This window comes from Globicephala melas, chromosome 7 (genome assembly GCF_963455315.2).
Source record: "Globicephala melas chromosome 7, mGloMel1.2, whole genome shotgun sequence".
Classification (NCBI taxonomy): Eukaryota; Metazoa; Chordata; class Mammalia; order Artiodactyla; family Delphinidae; genus Globicephala; species Globicephala melas.
In genome coordinates, this window is record NC_083320.1 from 542,701 (window position 1) to 553,420 (window position 10,720).

General features: G+C 55.7%; 1 pseudogene; it reads right to left on the reverse strand.

The window, feature by feature from the left end:
- Positions 1 to 2,077: 2,077 nt before the first annotated feature.
- On the reverse strand, positions 2,078 to 2,893 carry LOC115849237 (NADH dehydrogenase [ubiquinone] 1 alpha subcomplex subunit 5 pseudogene; annotated as a pseudogene).
- Positions 2,894 to 10,720: the final 7,827 nt, after the last annotated feature.

The window sequence follows — 10,720 nt, forward strand, 5'->3', positions numbered from 1 at the left end:
ACTCACTACAAAGATAGGATAAGGGCTTCCCTGGTGGTGCAGTGGTTGAGAGTCCGCCTGCCGATTCAGGGGACGCGGGTTTGTGACCCGGTCTGGGAGGATCCCACATGCCGCAGAGCGGCTGGGCCCGTGAGCCATGGCCGCTGAGCCTGTGCGTCCAGAGCCTGTGCTCCGCAACGGGAGAGGCCACAACAGTGAGAGGCGCGCGTACCGCAGAAAAAAAAAAAAAAAAAAAAAGGATAATCAAGACAGAGTGGCACCAGCATAAGGACAGACATATAGATCAACGGAATATATTTGAGATTTTGAAAATAAACCCATATATTTTATTATCATTTTTTAAAACAAAGAGGTCAACAATTCAATGGGAAAAGAATAGTGACTTCAACAAATGTTGCTGGGACAAGTGAATTTTCACAAGCAAAAGAATGAATTTGGACCCCTACTTCACACCATTTATAAAAATTAACTCAAAGTGGAGTTAAGATGGTAAATTAATAAAATATCTATACCCCAATTTAAAAAAAAAAGAATGGGATGTGTTTATATGTACTGATGTGAAAAGCTTTCTAAAATTTTGTGAAGAACAAAACACAATAGCAGAAATCTAATTTTAAAACACCTACATAAGTGTGTGTGTGTAAAACATCTACATAAGTGTGTGTGTGTGTAAAAAAAAAAAGATAACAAGTTAAAGATCACAGCCCTAAGGGTTTTTTTGTTTTGTTCTCGGGTTTTTTTTGGCCACACCAAGCAGCTTGTGGGATCTCAGTTCCCCAAACAGGGATTGAACCCAGGCCCTTGGAAGTGAGAGCGCACTGTCCTAACCGCTAGACCGCCAGGGAATTCCCCAGACCTAAATATAAGGACTAAAATGATAAAACTTTTTAGGAAAAAACATAGTTGTAAGTCTTAATGACCTGGTTTAGGCAATGATTTCTTAGATACGACACCAAAAGCAAGGCAATAAAAGAGAAGATTGGTAAGATGGTCTTCATCAAAATTAAAGACCTATCTGCTTCCAAGCACATCATTAGGAAAGTAAAAAAGGCAACCCATAGACTGGGAGAAAAAATACGTATATGCAAATCATGTGTCTGGTAAGGGACTTGCATCAGAACATAAGAGAACTTTTACAATTCAATGATAAAAAGACAAACAACCCAATTTTTAAAAAAAAATAAATTTATTTATTTATTTATTTTTGGCTGTGCTGGGTCTTCGTTGCTGCACGCGGGCTTTCTCTAGTTGCGGTGAGCGGGGGCTACTCTAAGTTGCTGTGCGTGGGCTTCTCAGTGAGGTGGCTTCTCTTGTTGCAGAGCACAGGCTTCAGTAGTTGTGGCTCGAGGGCTCTAGAGCGCAGGCTCAGTAGTTGTGGTGCACGGGCTTAGTTGCTCCGCGGCACGTGGGATCTTCCCGGAGCAGGGCTCGAACCCGTGTCCCTTGCATTGGCAGGCGGATTCTTAACCACTGTGCCACCAGGGAAGTCCCATAACCCAATTTTTAAATGGGCAAAGATTTTGAATAGACATTTCTCTAAAGAAGATATACAGATTGGCAATAAGCCTATGAAAACATGCTCAGTATCACCAGTCATTAGGGGAATACAAATCAAACCCACAGTGAGATGCCACCCAACAGCCACTCGGACAACTATAATACCAAGACAGACAATAAGAGGTGTTGGATAGAATGTGGAGACATTGGAACCTCATTCATTGCTGGTGGTTTGTAAAATGGGGGTCACGTTGGAAAACAGTTTGACGGTTCCTCAAAATGTTAAACATCGAGTTACCATATGACCTGGAAATTCCACTCAGTGGTATACGCCCCCGCACCCCCAATGAACACTTACATTAACACAAAATCTTGTACGTGATCTCATTGCTGCATTAATCACAATAACCCCCAACATGGAAACAACACAAATGTTTGTCATCACTTCTTTTGGGTATAAACTTAGAAGTGGGATTGCTGGATCATACGGTAATTTTTTTTTTTTTCTGTTTTAAAAAATATTTTTGAAATAATTTGAATGAATGCTCTACAAATCAAAAATCGATTCACAAGTCCCTATTACATAATCAGCAATTTCATCAAGTCTCCTATATATGGTCTGTATCAGTTTTCTTGATTATAAGATGTCAATAATATGGAAATATTTTTAATATAACAGAATATTTAATTACATCAGTTTCCCATAAACACACAAGTCATTTAATGATGTTTATATCGGCCACTTCCATTGGTTGGCAAGAGGCTCTTCCACTAAAGGCTCCCATGGTTTCCACTGCACCATTTTTCTTGCCAGGCTTAGTTCATTTTCAGCCTGAAGAATCACCTCTTCTATTTGGCCTCCCTGAAGTTGCTCTTCTAATTTTGTAACATCTGGCTCCGCTTTAACCATACTCAGCTTCTCAGTTGTAACCTGTTCTGTATACTTCCGGTATGCTGCATTTTTAGGGATTTGTCCAAGAATCTTTGTATACAATATTTTTAGCCTCTCGTGTGGACTCTCACATACAGCCAGTCCCACAAGGCCAGTGGTCTTCTTCAGCAAGCCCGCCATGACGGCCATACGGTAATCCTGTGTTTAATTTTTTGAGGAACCGCTATACCGTTCTCCACCGCAGCCGCGCCGTTTCACCTTCCCGGCGGCAGTGCACGAGGGTTCCAGTTTCTCCACGTCCTCCCCGGCACTTGTTTTCTGTTTCTTTGTTGTCGTTCAACCATTCTAACGGGTGCGAGGTCAGGGCATCTCCTTTTAGCACGGGTCTTTCCGGTGCTGCGTGGAGAGCAGGGCTGGCAGGTGGGCACTGGTGCAGAACTCTGGGGAGATTACGGTGGCTCGGGGCAGACAGGACCCGTGGGGTGGGGAGTGAGGAGAAGTGGATCCGATCCACTTTGAAGGTAGAGAAAGTGTGGGGCGCAAGAGAGCAGAGTCTGAGGTGACTTGGAGTTGGTCCTGAGGCCAGAGCAGGAGGGAGACGGCCGCCCGCTCTGCCCCCGAGCCCCCTCCAGCTCCCCTCATCCGTAGGGACCCCCTTCCTGCTGTGTGCTGTTCACCCCACCCTCCAGCACAGAGGCTGGTACCACAGCTGGCTCCGGAGATGGTGCTGGGCGAGGGAGGGGAGGCCTGGTTCCTGAGGACGGCGGCCTGGGCCCCGTCCTCCCGCTGCCACCCCTGGGTGCCCCATCTGTGTCCCCAGCCCCGGTACCAACACAGGCACGGCTGGCAGATGCTGGGAGGGGCTCACCGGCCCAGGGCTTGGCGGGGCTCCCCACCCTGCCGGTGGCTGCCTGGCGTCCAGCTGGAGGGAAGGAAGTGGGAGGAATGGCAGCTTCTGGCCACGTGGCCAGAGGGGCTCACAGCACACGTGCATCCGGGGGTGAGGCCAGCCCCGGGCCTCTCCGGGGGCTTCCACGGGCCACGGAGCACCTGGGCTGTGGGCAGCACGGGCAGGACCCGGGGCGCCCACCGTGCTGGCCTCCAGAGGCTGGAGAAGAGCTGGATGGCCCCTAAGTGCCCTTCGGATAGGCCGGAGGTGGCCACGGCGCCCAGAGGGTGGAATGCTTCTGCGTTTCTAGATGTTCCGGGTGAGTGTTTCCCCTGAGGCTATGTTTTGGGGCAGCAGGAAGGGAGGCACCTGTGTCCACTCTCAGGCTGCAGCAGCTGGAGGCTCGAGGCCCCGGAGGACCAGGGAAGAGGAACCTCCCTGGTGGGGACTCCCGGGTCTGGGACCCGGAATCTTCCCCAACAGCCTCACTTGGGGTGTCTGTGGCCCCCCAGGGACAGGGGTGGGAACCCTAGAGATGGCCAAAGGAGGCCCACAACAGGCTGCCCGGAGGGAGTCTCCTGCAGGCCCCAGGAGGTGTGTTCTTCTCCAGGTTTGACCCAGGGGACAAAGCTTGAACATGAGTGAGCCTGAGGCCAGGCTGAGGCCCTCAGGGTCCTCGGGGCCTCCCAGAGTGGCTGACCTGGGCTCCGGGGGTCGGCTGGAACCTAAGGCAAGGTGGGGCCGGTGTTCCCACCCCAGCAACTTTATCAAAAGCATCTGCACTCCCCTGGGCCCAGGGTGACCTAACCTGAACCCCGTCACTAATTTTGATCCTAACTAACCCTAACCTTAACCGAAAACCTACCCTGTCAATAACGTCACCCGTGCAGAGCTCCGAGCTTCGCCCTCACCTAACCCATCGGAAGCTTACCCACGCTCTGACCCTGACCCTGATTCTAAAGCCCATCTCCGCCCTCTGGGGGTTAGGGCCTTCTCTCCCCGTCACTTCTGTGTTCTGATAAACTGGCGGATGCAGAATGAAGCAGACACAGCCCAACAAGCACCCATGGTCTCTACCCAGACCCACCACTGGCCACGTCTGCTGCGCTCACGGCTCTGTTTTTAGGCAACCGCGTCACCCTGGTGCGTTGCTCTGTGTCTCATTCCTTCCCCCTTCGCCGGGGGCCCCACCCGGCCCCGCCCAGCCTGTTCTGAGGGGTGTCTGCTCATCCCTCAGGGTTAAGGGCACCTCCCTCTTCCCTTCGCTGGGGCAGGTGAGGGTTTGGGTGTCGCTGGGGGACGCAGGAGGGAAGACACAGTTGGCATGCATCCGCCCCACCAAGGGCCTGGGGCCATTGTCTCCCGGGTCCCCGCGTCCACCTCCTAACCCTAGAGCAGACCGAGCCTGGACCCGGGGAGGGGAGGAGGGGAGGGGTTACCTCCGAGGCGTTGGCTGTGCTCCCGTGAGAGTCCCCCTTCTCTGCCCCGGCGGCCACGTCGATCAGGACGGCACTGTCCTCTTCCCGGGCCCGTCTGTGCTGCATCCCGCTCTTGCATCCCGCCAGGGCCAGGGCCGGGGTGGGGACGGGTGGGGTAGGAGGGGCACGTGGGGCCCGGTCCCTGTCTCACCGCACAGTCCGCGCTTCAGAGGGGAGGACGGGGCTTGGAGCAGGGCTGGGTCCGGCCCGGGAGCAGAGGAAGCCGCCCTAGATTGGGCCCCTGCTCCAGACCAGGGAGACGGGGAGCACAGGGAGGCTGGCCCCGCAGCTGTCTGTCTGCCCACCTGCCCAGGGAGTGCCCGCCTCCCCCTCCGCGTGGCAGGGCCTGGGAAGGCCCGAGGGTGGGCTTGGAGTGCAGACCCCCCCGCCTCGCCTGCAGGGGGAACAGACCACCCTTTAATAGAGACAGGGCCGCGGCTCCTCCTCGGGGATCCTGGGCCAGCGGGGAGGACCCTCTGGCCATGTTGACCCTGCGTCCTTCCTGCCGGCCCCTGGATCCCTCTGCGGGGAGGACGGACACCACTGTTGCGGCTGCCGGGTCGGCAGAGCGGGGCAGAGAGCGCGGGGAGGTCTGCGGCCAGGAGGGCTGCTGGTGGCTGGGACGGTGCGGGGGCGGGGAGAGCTACAGGAGCTGGGGCAGCTGTCATTCAGTCCAGAGAGCCCGAGGCCTGGAGGAGCAGATGGGAGCCCGCACCAGGCCCCAGATGCCCCGCCGTGGCGAGCGCGAGGGCTGGGGCGGGGTGTTTGTCCGCGCTCTGCGCCGGGAGCACAGGGACCGACCGAGGCCGCCCCACCTGCGAAGGCCCGGCCCGAAGTGAGCTGCTCTGCGGCGCGTCCAGCGGGCAGGTGGGCAACCGCGGTTCCCAGGGCTGGGGTCCCCCCACCGAAGCCACACGGAGCACCTGGCCCTTCTCACCCCCGAGGGCCTGGAGGAGATGCCGCGCCAGGCCCAGGGGCCTGTGGAGCCCTGACGGGCCAGGTGTTTGCCCAGCCTCCCTGGGTCCATCTACCCCCTTTCTCTGGCGACCCATTCATGGCAGAACGGGCTCCCACCTGGCACAGCGGCTTCCGGAAGAGGCCTCCGAGGTCATGGCCAACCTCCCAGCACCAGCCTGGTCTGGCAGCCAAGTCTGGGTCAGCCCTGAGGGCAGAGAGCTGGGAGGGACCCTGTCCTCACGGCCCTGCCCCCATGGCCGTTCCCCTCCTGCCCTTGGCTGCCTGTGGAATTCCCTGAGTCTGACCCTTATCCTGGCTGGAGCCCCTGACCTCGGCACCCATGCAGTCGAGGAGGTGGAATCCTGGCAGAGGGCAGCCTCAGGCTGACCCTGCGGGGCTTGCGGCAGGAGGGCTTGGCCAAGCTCCCCAGCCTAGGCCGCTGGACACTGTCCTCTGGCTGCCGCTGCGAAGGACGGTCCCGGCAGAGACCGACCCGCAGGGTCCCAGGCCCTCCGCTGTCGGTGGCCCCAGCACTGTCTGCTCAGGAAAAGCAGAGTCAGCGGGTTCTGGAGGTGAGTGCGCAGCTCAGCTGGAGCCTCAGAGGGACACAGGCGCGTGCAAAGGCACACACGCCTGCGTAGAATCTTTTACTTTTCACTTTATACAATGTATTATGGTTTGAAATTTTTTCAAGTTGCATTACTTTAGCAGTTAAAAAAAAAAATTAGGGCTTCCCTGGTGGCGCAGTGGTTAAGAATCCGCCTGCCAATGCAGGGGACACAGGTTCGAGCCCTGGTCTGGGAAGATCCCACATGCCGCGGAGCAACTAAGTCCGTGCGCCACACCTACTGAGCCTGTGCTCTGGAGCCTGCGAGCCACAACTACTGAGCCCACGTGCCACAACTACTGAGCCGGCACGACTAGAGCCCGTGCTCCACAACAAGAGAAGCCACTGCAATAAGAAGCCCGCGCACCGCAACAAAGAGTAGCCCCTGCTCGCCGCAACTAGAGAAAGCCCGCGTGCAGCAACGAAGACCCAACACAGTCAAAAATAAATAAATTTATTAAAATAAATAAACTTCTAAAAAATAGTCTATTAATAAAAAATATATTATTAAAAAAAATTTCAGCAATCAAGCAAGCTACAATTAGCACGGCTGTACTGCTGGGTCCCAGGTGCTAGGAAGGGCCCAGGCCCAGGAGCCGCTGCTATGCTAGCTTTATTTGACCATAACTTTTAATATATGTTTATATAATATTCAGAAATACATTAGTTAAAAAAAGCTAAGCCTCCAACTACTGTGGCTTTGACACCAGACCTTTGTGTGGCTTAACCCAAAAGGTTTTCTTCCTCACCTCGTAAGTAGGGAGGTGCTGGCACCTGGGTGGGTTCAGTGGCTCAAGGGTGTCAGGGCCAGAGCCCTCGCCTGTGGCTGCAGGAGTGCTGTGGCAGGTCCAGCCACCGAGTCCACATTCAAGGTCCTGTGCTAGCTGCACCTGCCCTTCTTCTCGGGAAAGCAGGTGTCGTCAGCTAAGCACGAGTCTCAGGCCGCCCCCGGCCATGAGGCAGTCTGGAAAGGTGGTTTGGAACAAATGCACCTCGTCCTGGGGGGTGGGCACATTGCTGGTCTGGGCGAGACCACTGAGGTGAGTGCCCACTGCAGTGACTGCCAGCTGGGAAGGGCTCCGTCCTCCTGACACTTGCCTGCTCTGCACAGAGCCTGAGGGGTGGACCACGGATGTTCAAGGCTTCCTGTGCCCGGACGAGCTACCTCGCTTGCACAGCGGCTCCCTGCCCCCAGGACCCTCCCCCGCTTCCCCCAAACCTTCTTCTTGCACAAAAGGAGCACCCTCCTCCAGGCAGCCCCCCAGCCTGCTCACCAGCCATCTGCCGCCGTCCTGCCTGCTTGTCTCTGGCTGCACAGGGCACTTCCATCCCCGCAGCCTTCACCCCGGTCCAGTGCGTCTGCATGCCTATCCCCTGCCCCCCGACCCCTATCTCTCCTTCGGCCCCCCTGGGTCCCTACCCCGACTCCCCATCCCCCCTGGTTCTTCCTGCCAAGTGCCCCAAGCCCAGAGCTGGGGGTTCTCAGGGCTCCTTCGCCCTCATCCCACCTCCTTCCAGGCTGCTCTGGCTACGGCTTCACTCTCTGCCCCTCCCCACCTCTGCCGCCCCTTCTCGGGTCCCCGCCCCCTCCCCACCTCTGCCGCCCCTTCTCAGGTCCCCGCCCCCTCCCCACCTCTGCCGCCCCTTCTCGGGTCCCCGCCCCCTCCCCAGCGCTGGTCTTCTCTTCAGGGTCACCCACTCCTCCTGTTAAATGACTCCTCAGCGAGCCTGTCCAAAACGCTCTGCTTTCTTCCAAAGGACGGGTCACCTTCCAACTACGTAACTGTCTTATTACGGTTATTGTTTAATCTATAGCCACTGTATGTGAAGTTCACAAGGACAGGAATTTAAAAACCTCTGTCGCGATGTCTCCCAAGTGCCCAAGAGAGGGGCTGGCACGGAGCAGGTGCCGAGTGCCTGCTGAGGGACGAAGGTCAGATCGCCCACGGAAGCTGCCTCCTTCCCCTGGCTTACCATCGGCGTCGTCACCCCCCGCCCCCTGGCTTACCGTCGGCGTCGTCACCCCCCCTCCTTCCCCTGGCTTACCGTCGGCGTCGTCACCCCCCTCCCCCTGGCTTACCGTCGGCGTCGTCACGCTGCAGAGACCCTGGTGAGGCGGCTTGTGCTCACCACCCTCTGTTCACGGGGTGCTCTCAGCAGGGACTCGGGCCTCACTTTATCCCCTCGTCCACTCCGTCCCTGTTGTGGGAACCCTCCTACTCGGACGCATCCCTCTGTGATGGACGTGCAGTCCACGTGGCTGGGGCCTCCTGTGGTTTCCCAGCAAGGGCGCTGTGGGCTCCTCCCCACTGAGGAGCATTTACCGTAGCCGAAGGCCCAGGCTGGACTCAGCCACCGCTGTGCCCGGGGCCTGCGTGCAGTGCCCTGCCGGCCAGGAGGGGACAACTCCCGACGTGGACGCCCCGGTCCGTGCCCCCTCTTCCCCCGTGGCAACCCCGCACTGTAGCAGATCAGCTCCCTGCCCTGGTTTGCACACCTCTGATGGCAGCCCTGGCTGGCTGGCCCCCAGCTTCTCTGAGCTGCCTGATTGTCCTGGGCCCATGTTTCTACCCGGATTCTCCTTCCTCTGGTTTGCAGGAGTCCTTTACATCTAAGCGTCAGGCCCTTTGCCAGTTCTAAAGTCTGAGCACACGTCTCTCAGTCTGCTCTCAGTGGTCTATTCATGGTGTCCTTTGCCCACAGGAGTGTTTACTATGTAAACTAACCCATCAAAACCTTGTCTTAAGGCTGTGCTTCGGGGATTAAGCGGCGTTTCTGCACTCCCAGCTCACGAATGTATTTTCCCACCGTTCTTCCTACTGGCTCGCGATTCTACTTTCACACGGAGACTTTTAATCCTCAGGTCGGCCTGCGTACGACGTTAGGCTGGGTCAGTGTCCCTTTTCCCACCAACTGTGCTCCTCTGCCAGCCCCGCCCAGGACACAGGCCTCTCGTCCCGGGACCCACGGGCGCCCTCAGCAGCACCGAGCCCGTCCGAGGGTCTGTGCGGCCGGCAGTATTTCTACAGTGTTGGCAGTGTTTCTACGGTGGGTTTGTAGCTTTTTTGTTTTCCCCCAGATTTTTTATAATCTGGAAGGAAATCACTGCTTTTGACTCATCTTCAAAGGTGACTAAACCTTTTTAAAGTTTCAAGGTTCAATGTGGATCTTTTCTTCCATATAAATTTTAGAGTTTAAGGATCTTAAAAAATCAAATGTCATTCTGATTAGGATTGTGCTGGATTTAGCAGAGCTTTCCCATCCCTTCTACTTTTTTTGTATAATTTTGAAAGTGTCTATTAAAGAGCAGGTGCTGGACTTGGATTTGTGACCCGAGACGGGGACGGACGGGCTCTGACCCCAATTGCACATCTATCTGCGGCGCCTCCTTGAGCCTTTTTCTCCAGTGTCCTCTTTGCTTGAAGCTTTTTGGGTTTTTTCCTACTTGTGAGTTGGATGTTGGATAACTTATGTCTACGAGCGGCCGCTCTAAACTTACATCTTCCCACAAACTCTCTAAGCTCTCGCTCCCTCTTCCACACCAAAGCGAAAGCCTGCAGTCTCTACTTGCACTTGCCACGGTCTTACCTCGATTTAAAAAAACCATAGCCATGCGGCTCGGGTCACTCATGGTTTTTCAGGGGCAAGTTTTGTGTCTTGTCAGGAACCGTCCTAGCATTTACAAAGAAAAGAGCTCACCAACCAGTCGAGTGCGTACTTCTAAACCAAATTTTGCTGGTTTTGGTACTGCTGCCAAACCCTGTCTTTCTCTTCCTTCGCTCCTCATTTGGATTCACTGCTCGTGTGGGTGGACTCCTCCACATAATCCTTCCAGCAAGGGCACTCAGATCCTGAAACGCTGTGTTTCTAAAATGGCTTTCTTTTGTCCTCAGCTAGTGTCTGGCCAAGGGCAGAATTCTAGGGTCGCAACGCAAGGGCTCTCTGGGGCCAGGTCCTACCTAACCCTGCTTTCCTTTCCAAGAGTTCACTCTTCAACAGGGAGATGCTCACAGATGCACGTCACACAATCGATTCTGGCGAAGATTTGAGTCAGGACTTGGACGTGACCTCACCCTCAGGCCACCCCAGCAGGCGGTCACCCCCGAGCTCCTGGCCCCCCACGCGGCTGCCCAGGCTCTGTGACAGGCTCCAGAGCAGTGCTGTCCAGTAGGACTTTCTGTGACCATGGAGACGGGCTGCCCCTGGTGAGATGTGGCTATGGTGTGGCAAGTGCAGCGGAGGACATGAATTTTTAATTTCATTTTAACAAATTTAAACTTGAACTGATGCAGCCACGTGTGGCACAAGGGGGCCCACACTGGACAGCGCAGCTTGGGTCTTGGAAGAAGGAGGAACCCTGGAGACCCTGAGAGTTGGTCCTCATTCTGCAGAAGGGAAAA